Genomic DNA, 16,808 nt, shown 5'->3' with positions numbered 1-16,808 from the left:
TCGGGTGGCTCGTTGAGGAATTGCCTCTGTAGGAGGCAGCGGACACTGTCCCCGATCCACCATCCCAGGGAGCCGAGCTCTCAGCGACCACCGCGGCCGCGGCATCAGAGATATGTTTTACAGTTCTTGTTTTTACGTTGTGCTTTACTTTTGCAGTGCACACCACGTTCAGCCCTCGCTTGGCTTGCGCACGTGTGTTTGCCTTAATCGTAGCAGCCTTCATTGTTGCTGATATTATTAACACGGCGCACAGCGCTTGCACAAGCTCTTACCGTGGTCCTTCTGTTGGTGTTGGTGTTGGCTCTGTCGCTTTTTCCAGCTTTTTCCCACGGATCCCACGGAACCGCCAGGGAACACAGGAAACACACTCCCTCACACTCTGCTATGCTCCGCTCTGTAGCAGTGGGAGTTTTTGAATGCTTACTCCGCCTCCAGTCACAGCAATGGCAATGGCAAACAGACTCGCCAGTAACAGGAAACACCCCCCCCCTTTTTAGTACTCACCTTCTTTCCTTTCTTTCCAACCATTGCCGTTCGCCCTGCCCTGTTTCTTAGCCTTCCTGTCCATTTTTCTACAGGAGACAACCCTTCCCCGAATGATGCACCGCTGGCGGCAATTCCTGACCTTCCTGACCTTCTGCCCTCTTCCTCCTGCTCTTCTTTGTCCCTCCAGCACTCTTCCTCCCTGTCTGATGTTGCCCCTCCTTCCTCTGCCTCCCGTTTGCTGTCTGCAGTATTTATTTCTATTATTTGTGCAGGTGTGTCATTTATTCTAAACAAGATCTCTCCATTCTTCCATCCCTCTTCCCCTATTCCACACTCAGCGGGGGAGTATCGTCTCGATCTGCCTGTGGGATGGGCGTCCCTCCTCCTTCCCCCAGTGCCCTTATGCGGACTGTTCTGTCCGGGCCATTGTGAGCTGAGATTCTAAATCTTGGGCTAGTTTCCCAATATCAACTGTTAAGGTATCTAGGGGTCTTGCTATGCTTTGGCTCTCGTATGGGGGTGGTGTAGTGGCGGATTGCTTGTGTACAGGCGACGCGGTGGGCTGTGCTACATACACGGGATCACTATACCCTTCTACAGGCACTGGTTTTGACAATAAGGGATAGACACGTGTGACCTCTATGTTCTTTTCATCTTGAGTGGGTGGCCCTGTGCTGCCAGCTGTTGTCAGGGGAGATGCATTCTGTTTGTTACCTTTACCTGGGGCACTTCCTCGAAAAGGCGCCACAGATCCAGTATTTCTCTCCTATTGTGATGCTGCTTCCGTTAGTACTTAATATACAAACAAGTGGCAACCATATCTAACACTTCCTTGTCGAATGATCCCATCGTCAGGCCTTACTTGGGGTACTCCTTCCCCCTTCAACTCTGTGACCCACTGCTCGTGGTATTTCATACTTTTTTCAGGATACCGTGGTAGTATTTTGCAAATATGAGCGAGGGGTGTTTCTGCACCCATTGTACTTCACTCTTACTACACCTTACCTGACGGTTCTGCTCTGTACTTATTCACTTCTCATTATACTCAACTTGACCTGTATTACAATTTTCATAAACCACAATTGACTGTTTAGTCACCTTTCAATATTTTTACGCTGTGTTATTTACAAGACAACTCTCCTCAAAAATCACCAGGTCTGCTTTTTCGCATCATGCACCAAAAATAATAATTTCACTTACAAAATAGACATTTAACGTTTCACATAGACAACAGAAAACATAAATACAAACATAACACTCCCACCGTCCCCAATGTTCCTCTACTTTTACCCACTCCCTTGTTCTTTTCCAAGTTTTAACCTCTCCCTATACCTTCCACCAGTTCACCCACTTGGGAGGGGCAAAGAAAGAACAAGTAAGATAAAGATCAGAAAAAGTGTTTCTACCTAATACCCCGGGTCTAACTTTTGACCCCTTTAATACCTTATTTCACTTCAACTTTTTACACCGATATATCCTGTACTAGTCGAGATAGCACTATGCAGCTCCGCCTTCTACTCCCCAAGGAGATAGGATCCCTTTTTAACTTCTTGTCCCCTTTTGCTTCATTACCGTCCTAATGGCCATATGCAATAGGATGAGAATAGTATGAAAGATAGGAAAAGACCCCAGACTCCCAGAACCCCTTTTACCCCTCTTTGGATTCACCTTTACACACCCTCAATGTCACCGAACTATGTCCTTTTATCCCAAGACCTCCTAATCTGACTCCCACCCGTGCCTTTAATATCACTCGTTAATACTCACGTGTTTGTCTTGAGACCCGATCGGCGGGGCGCTGCTCCTCGCTCAAAGACCACGCCCGGCTCCGGCGAGTTGTACATATGGGTTTTGTTAAGAGGGATCCCGTACCCGCTCGCCCTACTGTGTGCGCACATCTAGGTGTACCGGTTGCCGTTGGCAGGTAGCTCTTGAGGGCGCACGCTCAGGGTCAAAGCAGGGGGCCGTCTCATGCCAGAAGGACATGAAAGAACACTATCGCGTTCAGGGTCTCCAATGAAAGTGAGAGGCCCCCAGGTCTGTCGGTATTTTGCCCAACAGAGTCAATAAAGGTACATCCCAGGAGGGAATAAGACCAAGACCAAGGGAGAGTATGATCAAAGGCTTTTTATCTAAAGTTAGGGCAAACAGAATCTACTCTGCTCACGCCGAGAGCGCTCTGCAGAAAACATGTTACAATTTAGTTACATACACATGTTAGGTCATCAGCAAGGGGAACGCCTAAGGGGCACATGTTTGGTCGGGATTGGTCACTAAGAGGAGGCACCTATGGGTGCTATATGGTCGGTGATGGCTAATTGGTACATGGGCACGTGACAAGATGATGTGATACATGGGGTCAAACGTTCAGCTGGGCTCATCCGTCTGACATCCGATGAGTTGACACAGTGATATTCTACTCCTGCAACATTTGCCCTTGTGGCCACACAGTCCCATCCATTCATACGTCTGACCGGTTCGTCTGGCGGCAAGGCCACCAGGTTGCACGTGAAAAAACAAGGCAAGCTTATTCATCACTGAACATCAATTATATGTGTCTATCAAGGATATCACTCTTTGGTTCAAGCATATTCGGACATTGTGTTGGGGTGGGGGTTGTAGGGTCAGTGTATGGTCGGGGGTATTCATTCAAAATTGACAACAGGAAGGTTGGGGTATATGGTTACTGTGACTGGATTACAAAGAATATATTTCATCTTAGACGTGCACTTCTTTTAGATGGGCTTCAGTGACTAGGTGTCCAAACAGCATAACTCTTTATGAGGCCAGGGTGATCAGAAGTGGGCTTAGGCCCTCCTTTCATGGCTTTAGGTCTCACACAACATGATGGCTGGAGGCCTTTATATTTGCATATAACGGGCTTTCGTCTCATATACATTTAGCTGTTTTTTTATTTAAGTGAAGTACACTTATGACATCTTTTATCTCCATACAATTTGGGAAATGTCATAACACTAAAGCAAGGAATGGTAAGAGAGAAATTGCTGTCAACTAATCACAGAACAAGGGCAGTCGAGAAAGACTAAACTTTATATGAGTTTTTCTAATGCCATGCATGTTTTTCTAATGTCATTCTGCATTATCAACAGCGTTGTGTGAGCTTGCACAGGTCTAAAGTTCATTATTTGTTATGAAATTACAATTAGTCATGTACACATTTCAACATTAGAAGTCAACATATATTCTACATTTGATACAACAGATTAACATGGGGATTTCCAGTGGTACACGTATATGTATTTACATTGTTTACTCATTAGCTTTTTTAAGGTACCAGCAGGTTTATGTGAACTTACACACACTGAGAAGACATCTTTTACTCATGTAGGTCAGGAGGAAAATACATTCACTGATTTAAGGGTCTTTTTCGGTTGTTGATTTTGCTGTGTGGTAGACAGGGATTAGGTTTTTAGGGCCAGGGTCTGTGCGGTGCAGGGCAGGCTTACAGAGACAGATAGCCCTGGCTCTCGCCTTCTCCCCCTGAGCTGCACCTGAATCAATGAAGGGAGTTGGACGGCAAGTGATACAGTGTGGATCTTGTTGTATTCCTGCTGCCAGCCTTCTCATGGGAACCAGGCAGTAATGTGGATGGCAGAGAGGAGGTGGTAGGGGGAGAGCCGCGCTGGCTGTGAGCTTGGTAGAGATGGCGGCAGACGGGTGAAATCTGAATGGCCTTTTACTATTTGCAAATGGAGTCTGTATGTTACAAAATGGAGTCCTGGTTTTGATGTACCAGGGTACGCACGGGAATATGGCAGCACCCATGGATGTACTTGCACGAAAGGGGTGATGGTTCCCGGAGATGTTCCCGCATGAGTCCCCCAGGGCCGGGGCCCTGGACATGAAGCCGCCATGACTGGGCCCACTCGGGAAACATGGAAATATGGGGAGGGGGGATCTTCAGTGTCCCCTCTTTCCACTCACCTGGTTGATCCTGCCAGTGAAATATGCTTGTCTTAAAGTCTTAAAGATTAAGCCATGCACGTGTAACTACACCTGGCTGGCACAGTGAAACTGCAAATGGCTCATTAAATCAGTTATAGTTCCTTTGATTGATCCATCTGTTACTTGGATACCTTTGGTAATTTGAGAACTAATACACGCCAAAGAGTGCTGACCTTGCAGGATGCATACATTTATTAGCACATGACAGATCTCTCAATACTGCCTGGGGCCTCCATTGCGGATTACAATTGAGCCCACTCTCATGCAGTGCAGCATTCACTGCTGTCCAAAACCTCTGGTATCCAGCAACACAACGACTAATGTTACTCAAGCACACAAAAGTATGGTGAGTTCATCTAGACATGTCAGGCACCATTTAATTAGCCTTCTACATCCTGCTGATCACTACATTGATTATGCATTATATTATTAATTAATGTGCAGACCCTTTTGGCACATCCAGTCCAACTCCCACAAAACTGTGAGAAGAGTCACAGTTGAGCCCCAGTTTGGCATAGTTTGCCTCACGCTTCAGGTGCAAATGTTGTATGATATTATATGTTATCATGTACATAGCATACGTATTTCCTCTCTCCTTTTTAGGTCCCAATCTTTACTAAACTATAGAGGACAATTGTGGCTCCACAAACATCATTATTTTCATCATAACATTGGCATTGGTCTCGCAATAGAGGTCACTTTGAAATTCTCTAATTATGTTTTGAGAGCCACACATGATTTTGCACAGTGTATGCAGTTCTATTATTATTATTATTATTATTATTATTATTATTATTATTATTATTATTATTATTATTATTTACACCACAGGTCAAAGCAATTCATTTAATGCCCACATTTGAATTAATTGGACATCAAACACGACACATATATGATTTAGCCTCTGGGAAAGATCCTACAGTAATATCACTGGGATGAAACATGTCAGGCAGGCATGGTCTTGTTTAAACCATAGAGAAAACAGACATACTACATTATCCTGAACATCTTGTTTTCTCACTATTTTCACTGGCTGTCTCATTGATTGTTACATGTGTGATGCTTTGGATTATTATCTGCACGTTTGCGCTTTTAAATGATTTGATTACAACATGTCTCTTTGGAATAAATTGATCAATGCATATCTTGTTGCTCATATTTGATTGCCCTTGATTTTATTTAATAACTGGTTATCACAAATCGTCTTGAAACCAATACAAAAGTATTATCATTTTGTACCTAGTTGTCATATGTATTTTGTTCAAGTATGCATTTGTTTCTTCATACACCTCTTTATTCACAATACTACTGGCAAGGTTTGCTTTGTTTATGCATTCCGTGGGCCCTACTCCTTTGTGGTTCACCGTGGAGTAGCCTTCTGTGAAATCTCAGGAACTCCTTCTGGGCGGCTGAAGCAGCTGGTTTACAAAGGGTCAGTGCTATCCCTGTTTCCCTGTTAGCCAATCAAACTCTAACAGATAATGATGCCATTCATGCAATCATTGGGAAAAGAACAGAACATCTTTTTTAAAAATATTTGAAATGAAACTAATCTTGTTCTGCTAATATTGTTTTCTGTTGCTTACACATAACTGGCATGTTTGAACAAAATAGGGCTTCGCCAAGTTATGCAAGACAACAGCGGTTTATCATTGACATGTTCTCCTATCAGCAAGTCCTAATTAAGTAGTCAATCTTGGTTTGTGGTTCATCTACAATGGTACTTGTGTCTTATTTGTTTGCTTGCAATTAAATGGACCTTCCGCAGAGCCCTCAAAACTTGGTTGTTTGCCCAAAATGTTTGCCTAAAATGTCTGGATGCTCTAGCCAGGAGCATATGGATAGTAAACTGGCTGTTTAAGTGAGCTGGCTGTGTAAACAATTGTATATGTTATCTGATACCTGTAACAGCGCCTCGATGCTCATGGGTTTTACACACTTTATAAATGAATAAATACATATTTTCAAAATAATGCTGTTGTTTAATGAAATAATGCATATGTCTTATAATTCTGTGTGCTCTTTGTTTCAATATTTTAATAAGAATCCAATAAAGTTCCTATGTGCTTTGGAAAACAATTTGCAATTGGGACAAGGTTAGAAGATAGAAGTAAAGCAACAACAGCTCTCATGTTGTGTTTTCTGTTAAGAAAGAAACGCATGGATTGTTTAGATGTACCTACCAAGCGTTTTTGTTTTCTACTGAACACATTAGCGCTGTATTGCATTCTGAACATTTTCAGTAATATTCTGTATATTTCCAATTTTGCTTGAGAAGGGAATGCTGGCAGAGCCAACAGTTTTGACTGTACATTTGTGAAATGCATCACTGTCAATGTTAACAGGAATGTTTTGTTTGTTGCCACAAGATAATGTAGCCTGCCTGCTATAGGCATATTATAATGCAAAAGATGACAATTCGATAGCGCTGAGGCATGGAAAAGATGCATTTATTAATGTTCTGACTCTCTTTATCAATGTTCCAATTGTTATCTGTAATAAGCATACACTATCTATGAGCTGTACATTTTTAAAATACAGTTTGACAATTTAGATGTCTCTGACTGAAGCCCATCAAGTCAATCCTCATAGCTATTGACAGTTTCTTTCCAATCCATATGCCCAAGGTTGTTTCCTCTCACGTGGAGTAGCAACATATCGATTTCTAGCGCAGGAGCTGTCATTTTCTTATTCACAAAGGTCAGTATGGTTTTCCTCTTTGCTCCTCAATATCCATGCATAACAAAGTCAGTATTTGACCATTCTAAATGTGCCTATTACTCAAACATCCAGGAATCACTAATTAACCACAATTGACATGTTCGGCCATTCAATTACAAAGAAGAAAAATGCAGCATGATTCATACCCTCCACGCATAACATTCAACAATGGGGAACCACATATCTCATCCACACAGACACTCACATTAATATAAGAGAAAAACAACAATATATGATTTTCCCCAAAAATGTAATCCTACAAACATCAAAAGGCTCTGGAGTGATATGTCATGACGTACACATATACAAATGCCTTAACAATGGCATGGCACATAAAAATGAATAAATCATTGATACATACTTCACATAGTTGAGTCATATTACAACACAAACTACTAACACACCCATACGCTCAGAGCAGTGTGCTTGCAATCAGGAATAGCCAAAACGCCTCATTGATGACGGTTCACATCTGATCCATGGCAAGCCCGTTCATGAGCAACTAATTACTTGTAAATGCGACACGCCATACCGATGACGCACATTTCCTGCCTTATATAACTCTCCATTATGTGAACAATATTTCCAGACAATCATTTTAAGTGATCCACCCTGGGAATGTTCATGTCTACTTCACCAGTGCCCCAGCCCGATTGAGGATACATACATAAAACATTGTGAAATATTGACAGTGGCACATGGCCTCTCACAATAGGACACATCAATTGTAACGCTAACAAATATATGTAGCACGAACAATTGCAGACTTTTCCCAAGTCGTTAACATATGCGTCAAGTTACAATATGCCAAAATGTCCTATTTACCACAAACACTTAATGAACACATGATTTTTAAAAATTCCACACATCATCCCATGAACGTAATAAATGGCACACGTTTGCTTCATTGTTCTTCTTTATGTTAACATATGTGTAAGCTGTCTGTAAAATTTCTCCCCGCTCCATAACCGTGTGTCAATTGTTCATGCTCCACAAGTAGCTGTAGCTAAAAGAGTGAATCATACGTCCTTTCGTACAATGGTCAAGATGATACTACTCGCCTTATGCACAACTCCTGTATACGTAGGCCATGTGGTATTATCACAGTCGTGACGTTACCTCGATTCATGCGCCTGTGTTGCCGTACCTACGTATAACCAATAAAACCGTAGAAATGGTCAAGTATATGAAAATGTAACAATGCATTACCACAGACTCCTGAAATGTGAGTAGTTTTATAAACCAATGTACCACAAACTACAAATACACTACCAAAATGCAGAAAACTATGCTTCAAATCATGTTGTGCCGCAGAGTCCAATTTATGGCATAGACAAGTTAGATTTAAGACAAGTTCCCCATGAACACTGATTGCTTTTAAATGCAAAACACCATAACCATACAACACACTTATTACCTTACATCATTGTCAACTATCTGAAAAATATTTCTAGGCTTCCAGGTTAAGTGTTATGGCCTTTGAAAAGTTTGTGACTATGGTGTATGTGAACTAGTCATATTGAGGTTCCACATATTGTGTCATAATCCATTACAAAAGCATTGGCAGAGGCACAAAATCCCTCACAATCGGTTACATTGGTTTTATGTCCAAATACGAATATACCCATATTGCGCAAAAAATTTCAGATTTCCTGAAGTCTTTACCATATGCTTCAAGTGGCCAACTGCCCCAATTCCCAATTAAATTCAGGTCTGTTATCAACATTATTTTATTCATTCGACTCACCATAACCAAAAATTGGGTAAATGCTACACGCCTTCCCATACATTGTTCTTCATTGTGTTGCCTTTTTTTGCAGGCTGTCATTTAAAATGATCCATGCCCCTTAACTTTCTGTTTGTTTTACACGCTCCACATGTGGCTGTAGTCAAGGTGGAGAATCATTCTTTATTTTGTATTTTTGTATAACACGCAACAAAATAAGAACCACCTGTAGAGGAGGAGCCAAATGCCTCTACCAGAAGCCCCGCCCCTATTCTGTCTATATGTTGGAAGGCGGAAATTGCGACATGCACAATGCTGATAACGATACCTATACCGTGAAAGGTCTTCGAAACAAGGTATCCATTGAGAAAGTCCTATAAGACTTACCTGCAGAGAGATGAATGTCTCTTAAGAGAGATTACTGAAGATGTGTACAGACGCATGAGAGAGAAGATGGGTGGCGTCACATGAGGTGAAGACAATGCACTAAGAAGAATGGTCAAAGAAGAGAATGTATAGACCTTATGGAATCTGATGATGAACTAAATAATGGAGTAACCTTTCATGTGCGAAATGAAGATTGCACGTGTGAAGAGCACTGAAGAAAATATAAGTCGTTTTATAACTGTACAGATGCTGCAAGGCAAGTACACTAAGTAATCATGAAGGCTGGCTATATATAGTGAATAGACTGCAGTCGGTGCTGGCAATATATATATGTGTATAGAATCTGGATATTAAATGTCGCAACTTTAGTAGGCGAGGACCCATGAAAGAGAAGGGCTGAAATGATGGTGCAGCAGAGAAAGCAGCTGAGAATCGAGGGAGGATCGAAATGCTGTCTGACCCAATGTTAAGGGTTGGGGCAGCCAGGAACTGGTTATTTATTCAAGGAGATACAAAGAACATGAGAAGTGAGACGAGCTCACGTTAAGGTGGGACGGAAAGACACTATAAGTGCCAAGTTGTATTAATTTAATATCATTAAATGCAAAGAAGGAGCTAAAACACGGTGTCCTGTCACAAGGGGTAGATGGAAATAGAACATGGACGAGGAACACCGAGACTTGAAGATAAGAACGTGCTCGCACTCCCTTCTATTCTCAGGATCAGTGATACTTTGCAAGACCAAATTCAAAGACAATTCAAATGGCGGATGGCATGAGTGATGATGGCTGATGTGCTAATTGGATGGGGAGGCATGGTCAAGTCCTCCCACCAGCACCTGGGATACCAGCTTGCGTGCTGCTAGCGAGTTGATTATTCCATAAGGGTACAAGCATGCCAACCAATTATAGAGGGCCATGTATTGAAGAGCGCTATAGTTTGAGAGCCAATGGTGTGTTGTGTATCTAACAAATATTGAGGATGACTTGCACAAGGGGTGGGCATAAATTGTCCACCTGACTATATAGACCCAATTACAATCCAATCCCCTACAGAAAGTATACTAAAATGTTCCCCTTAGACCAACCTCAATCCTAAATACTTTTTCTAAGTTTACCACGTAGTATGATGTCACGTATGATGAGTTTTCACTAAAAAGTGTTATTTTTTGTGTGATGCGTTGAGATTATGCTGTGAGACGTCCATTGATGTCCGTTGTACTCCCTGTTTTAGACAATTGAGAATAAAATAGATTACCTTTGCCAACTTGCTGCGTCGGTCTTGTTATTGATGTAAGAGTTATTCTGCACCCCCATCCATCTAACAACCGCTACCTTATTTAAAAGGACTTTACCCTACACGTGGTAGCATGTTGGATGGTTGAAGACCCATCGATTAAGTAGAACTCCAGTATTTCTGAAGATCATGCTCCCTTCGCCATTTAGCCGGAAGATTGCTGGGCTTGCTGTGGAGAGCGGCCGACATGGAATTCTTGCAAGAAAAATCGATACAGGTGGGACGGGTCCCTCTTGGACGAAATCCCTCCTGGTTTCCACAGGCTCTTCTTGGACGGAAGGCAAAATCGGTCGATTGGAGAGGGGAGCCGATATTGAAGGTCCCGAGCTGAACAAGCAAATGTTGAGTAGACTGAGGGGAATGGCAAATTGTCGGGATGGGATTGTGGAGGTTTAGAAAGGTAACGTGTTGATCATAAAAGAAACGAAGAGCCTTTTGAAAGTGTAAAATAAGACAAAAGAGTTAATGACCGGGATTCCTAACTCAAGGAGTTTTAGAAGAAATCATCTTACACCCCAATTGGGGTAAAATAGGCGCTGCATAAACAGGTTTATATTAGGAGATGATTTAAACTCTAGTCAGAGTATGTTAGGGGTGAGATAATGAAGATGGGTACCCTGGTTTAAATGTAAAAGAGTCGACTAGTTTGTCTGTTTGTGTGATTTGTAATTTTAAAAAAATGTCGAAGAGCGACAAGAGTAAGTTGTGTAAAGTCGAAGTGAGGATAAAAAGTTACTGCCTATTTAAGGTCATTGTTGGCGCCAACCAAGAAGTAGGTTGAGATTATTGAGAAACAGGTTCTGAGCAGTGAGTGTTGGAGCGCGCTCATATTTGTTGTTTTTATAAACCTATCTGTGTAAAACACTGGTAAGTATTGAAAGTAAATTGAGACTTGTCACAATGGGAGATATTTCTCCTCTGATGCACTTATGCAAAACATTGTGAAACATATGCCTAAGCTCAAACAGTACAGTGTGGAGTGGGTAAAGGACACAGCAGATAAAATGTTTATGCCATGGCCGCAACACATGACCACATACTTGCACGCTGCATACACGGGGAAGACATTTGAGACGAGGTTAGCTATTTTAGGGCTTTGGAAGATGTACCTAGAGGAGAGAGAGGATCCACCGTCTGAGGAGTGGATGCTTACTCAGTGTAGGGAGGACGGTGCTGAGCCTTCTGCTCCCCTTACTTCGTCTGAAGTGAAAGGCGAAAGTACAGAAGACGTAGGATTCTAGCCGTTAAAGGAACTGAAAGGGGCGACAGGGTATAGTAACTCAATATATGGACCGCCTGCTTATAGCAGTGATGATATTCCAGAAGAGACCAAAAGAAAGGAGAAGATCTTTAAGATCATGCAGAACAAGGAGGAGAAAAGTGAGCAATTGAATATGACAACAAATATAGAACGAAAGATTAAAAGATGGAAAGGAGAGGAGGATAAAGCTCACGCGGTAACGCTCATACAGAACAAATGGATGGGAGGACAGATATTACTCAAGCTCGATGGGAAAAGTATTGAGGAAGTTAGGCAAAGGGAAGATCAAGATGAACAGGACAGAAAAGACTGAGAATGAGAAAAGAGATTGAAAGAGGATGAGCACAAGAGAAAGAGAAGACAGAGGCGAGAACAGATGTATCAGGAAGAACAGCAAAAGAAGGAAGAAAGGGCAGAGGAGCAAAGAAAGTATGACAACAGGCAGAGAACACTCAAAGAACGAGATAGGCAAGAAAGGAAAAGAGAAGAGGAGGAAGTGCAGAAAATAAGGGATAAAAGGATACAGAGACAAAGGCAAGAGGAAGAGCAAAGAGCGAACGAAATAAGAGAGGAGAAAAGCCAAGAAAAGGAAAGAGTCAGATGGAACGCGAGAAAGCAGAAAGAATTAGATAATGAATTGGAACAAAAAAGGAGACAACGGGAGCGCGATATTGATTGCATTCAGAAGGAGTTAATGGAACCGAGTCCAGTAATATCATGGGGCAATATAGAGGAGTTTCTTCCTTCAAAGGAGGCAATTCCAGGGCCGTGTAGAGTAGGCCTAGAACAGAATTTTGACATACGGAGCATTGGAGATAGGATCAATAAGGCCTATCAAGACATAAGAGAAGGTAGCAAATCTGGAAACCAAGGGAAGGGAGATCAACCCCTGGTCTTCCACTCATGAAGTAAAGAAAGAGACCCATTCAGTCTCGAGCATAGAGCTTTGTATTCAGACAGGCTGACTTTAGATAAGGGTGAAGAGGATGAGAGCCATACCAGTTGGGGGCTAGATATGTCAGATGAAGAGAAGGAGAAACCTTCGATGGGGAGGAGGGAGGAAGTGCATGCAGCCCCGAGGGATGTCTGCAGACAGACAAGGAAGTAAGATGGTCTGATTTAGAGGAACCTAAGGATAGGACGCCAGATTCTGTAGCATAACCAGAGTGTCCTAGAGGATGATCATATAGCGAGAACAGACAGTCACCGTCATATGTGAGCAGGCTAAGGTCATTACCAGGTAGAAAGTGACCAAGAACCATTGTCCCCACTATGGATAGGCAGACGATGGGAGCCGATTGTGGACTGGGATTCACGCAGTTCCCTTTATTGGAGAAAGCAGGCGCCAGACTGCAGTATATTCCATGGCCTCAAATGGATAAGGATAATTTAAGATGCAAACTTCCTAGTTTAACGGCAGGTGTGGGAAAATGGATCTATGAATTTAGAGAAAATTACAGGAGGAAATATTCTGGCAATAGGGGACATTAATGGTCTCCTAGAAGCATTATTGGGGAAAGAGCTGATGACATTTGGACAAGAGCAGGCTATTCGGGTGTTATGAAACAGAACACAGCGCACAATGGAGCACCATTTAATAAATGTAGAGCAAATGTCTGGAGAGCTATCAGGGTGCAGTTTCCTGACATGTCAGATATGGGTGCAATTATGGCACGTAAGATGAAAGAAAATGAGGATATGCTTGCTTACATTCAGGACATTCAGGAGGGCTGGACTCTTGAAACTCATGAGCCATGGGGAAAAACAGTGGCAGTATTTTACCATATTTTATGTCAAGGGTTGCCGGAACAGGTACAGAAGCAGCTCAAGACACTAGTGGAAATTGAAACGAAGCCATGGGCAGAGATACAGTTGACTATAGTGCATAACAGTCAGCTGTTACAGGGGAAAAATATGAAGAAGGAAGATGCTAGAAAACATGAGGAAGCCAAGTTAGTTCAGAAGAAATTGTCAAAATATGCCATAGAAGGAGTAGTATTGACAAGTGGAGAAGGACTGGGAATACAGCAAGCAGTGGGTACATCACAGTTGAATTATCAGCACCAGATGGGCCAAGTAGGGAATGGATTTGTGCCATGAGGCAGAGGAATGGGATATAGAAGAAGGGGTAGTTTTCAGAATAATCAAAGCGTTTTCAGAATAATCAAAGCAGTTCTCAGAATATACAGAATGATAATCAAGGAGAATTTAAACAAGGGGGAATAGTCAGAAGTGCTCCTCCTGTATTTTGGATATGTGGGATGACAGGGCACATTGCATGTGTATGGGGGTGCCAAGGGTATGTACAGAATGGGCAATTCTCAAGAGGGGGGACAGCTCATTCTCCAGCATATAGCTCACAAGCTAGGGATGGGTTTGCCCAAGATCAGACAGTGTATCAGGCACAAGCACTGCAAATGCAACAGACATTGTAGCCACAGCAAGCACCAGTGAATCCACCACAAGGGCATTCACAGCATGCACCCATGCAGATACAGCAGAACGCAAAAACGGGACAATTATTGACACCTAGAATAGCGGGTGTCACTGTGGTGAGAGGAAGTCCTTTCACAGGTACGGGGGTATGTATGTATCCACAATAGGATAGCTCACATGGCAACTTGATGTGTTCAGTACTATCAGTGACACCAAAACCCCAAGAGGAACCAAGGGTTGATCTGACAATATGAGGCAAATCTTTTTCTTTTTTAGTAGACACTTGTGCAACTCGCTCATAAATACGAAAGGGAAAGTATCCAATGTCGGGAATTGCCCTGAATGTTCAGGGATTCTCTGGAGCTACAAGTCGAGTTCCTTTTACTGACAAATTACTAGGAGAGTGTGACATATCTGTTCCATTATTGTACTCATGGCAGACACCAGTTAACATTCTAGGATGAGATTTAATGACAAAGCTTAATATGACGATTTCTTTCACTAATGAAGGCATAGTGTGATCTACTCAAGGGATACATTATATGTATGTGGATTAATTTATATTGGCATTTACAGGGGAAATAGCTCTGCGTGGCATGCCACTAGAACCAGAGGTTTTTCTTTATGGGGTACACATTCTGTTGACATGGCTACGCTGCTTAGTAGGAAAGATTATGAGAACACCTGATGAATTCTTGTTCAGGCCACAGATAGCTATGGACGAAGAGGGGGGACAAACTATTCCCCTAGAGTTAAATGCAGCCATAGTACATGGGGAAATGGCAATGCTCAAAGGAACAGATGACGAGGGCAGGCCATGGAGAACAGTGATTGTCATTGCGGAAGGTTGTAGACTGACTGACTTCACTAACAATGACATGTTTAGAGATGATCAAACAGATGATGAAGTAATGTTCGAGATGAGTATTACATATTGGATTAGAATAGAGAAAAGAGACATCCCACAGCGAATGGCGATATTGCGGCAAAGGTGCCGAGCACTTTATGGACTACAGGCCCCTATGATGCAGGCCTATTGAAGGGGAAAGGGGAGGTTAAGATAAAGTTGAAACCAGGAGCAATTGTACCTCAAGTAAGACTGTACCCCATGTCTTGAGAGGCAGATGAAAGGATTTTTAATACTATTTTACCAATGATGGGACAAGGTATTCTGGTACCGTCAGAATCATTGTGTAATGCTGCAGTGTATCCAATCAAAGGATCAAAAGGAGGTTGGTGGAGATTCATACGATATGAGACCAATTAACCAGATTGTAGAGGCAGAGTTTCCCTTAGTTCTGAATCCAGTGACGATACTGTGCAATATCCCAGTAGAAGAGTGATATTTTATGGTGATTGACTTGAAAAATGTTTTTTTCTCAATCCCGTTTAATTAGGACTCACAAGACTTGACTTACTTTTTGTTCTGCCAAATCCAACTGTAACACACTTGTTTGCCTCAAGGGTATTGTGAGTTCCTGTCAATCTTTAATAGGGTCCTTCAGATGGACCTAGGCAATATTGATTTGAAAAGCATTGTGATACAGTACATAGATGACATTCTGATTTGTAGCACTACAGAAGATGAGTGTACGCAAGACTCGATCCAGTTGACTATCCTAGCAGACAAGGGATTCAAGGTAGAAAAAGAGAAGTTACAGTACTGTCAAGAAGAGTTGTTGTCACAAAGCGCAAAACTATGGACCAGTGGGGGGGTGACCTCTTATAATGTGTTTATCTTTTCATAAATACTGATAAACAATTTCTTCAAATATCGAAAACAAATTCCACTTTAATTTCAACAAAATGTTTTTCAAAAAGGCTGGATTTACAAACATCAATTTACCAAAAATGAACCGATTAAATACAACATTGCAGCTCACTTCTACAATCTCCCACCATTCATTCACTCTCAATCTTCATCATACTCAGACTTCATGCTCACTATCTCTGTGTCCATTTTTGTTGGTCACGCTGTTACACTATTTTGCTAAATCTGTTCCCTTAGTCCATTTCTAGGTAACATGATCTGTGTAACTCTAGTCTCACAGATTTATGTCTACATGTGTTTCAGTTGTCACCGGACTGTTTCAATCAAGTACCATAGTTAAACAACCTTCTTCAGGACAGAAGAAACAGGAACCTGTCTATATCCTGTTCCGTTTGGTAGGGTGAGCCACACCACCTATAAAAACAATTAAAAACCATCATCACAACTCTATTTGTCATCCCTCTCACAATTTAATCATAATTTTAATGTGTGTTAGAAATGACTGATAATTAGTGACATAGTCTGACTCACCTCCACTATCCAATCTGTGGGGGCGATTCAGATATTTAGGATGTATCCAACTTCACCTACAGGTCTTTCCCGCCCTAGTTTAGTTAAGCATGTAGAATCAAGTACTGAAAAACATCAGATATTGTTCTTTTCCTAGATCAGCTCTATCTTGATCACAAAATCAGAACATATAAACCCTCTTCGGGTATATGCATAATTATGCACTTACATCTGATGGTAGAATTATT

Source organism: Ambystoma mexicanum, chromosome 5p, assembly GCF_040938575.1.
Source record: "Ambystoma mexicanum isolate Mex_15411 chromosome 5p, UKY_AmexF1_1, whole genome shotgun sequence".
Lineage (NCBI taxonomy): Eukaryota > Metazoa > Chordata > Amphibia > Caudata > Ambystomatidae > Ambystoma > Ambystoma mexicanum.
The sequence above is the reverse complement of the archived record's forward strand: the minus strand, read 5'-3'. Positions refer to the sequence as shown.